This window comes from Dipodomys ordii, unplaced genomic scaffold (assembly GCF_000151885.1).
Source record: "Dipodomys ordii isolate 6190 unplaced genomic scaffold, Dord_2.0 Scaffold53, whole genome shotgun sequence".
Lineage (NCBI taxonomy): Eukaryota > Metazoa > Chordata > Mammalia > Rodentia > Heteromyidae > Dipodomys > Dipodomys ordii.
In genome coordinates, this window is record NW_012267269.1 from 6,686,841 (window position 1) to 6,687,171 (window position 331).

Below are 331 nucleotides of genomic sequence, written 5' to 3' on the forward strand. Positions count from 1 at the left end.
TATATTAAGTGAAGTAAGCCAGGCCCAAAGAAACATAGGTCCCATGGTTTCCCTTATTTGCAATAACTAGTATATGTCTGAGACAAACAGAAATGATCAGACAAGTGGATGTTAGGTGAAATGAACCCCAAGATAAGGATTCGAATGTTTTTTATAAGATGATTTATAAGATGATTTCTTTGTTGCTTTGTATGTACCTCCCCCATATTATAAGCCCTGCTTTCACTATATTTGACGTTGGTATAATTTGTGGAGGGGAACCAAAAAAACAAATTGTTTAAATAGGGATACAGAAGTACAAGACGTTATGTTGAAAAATAAATCTTACAAC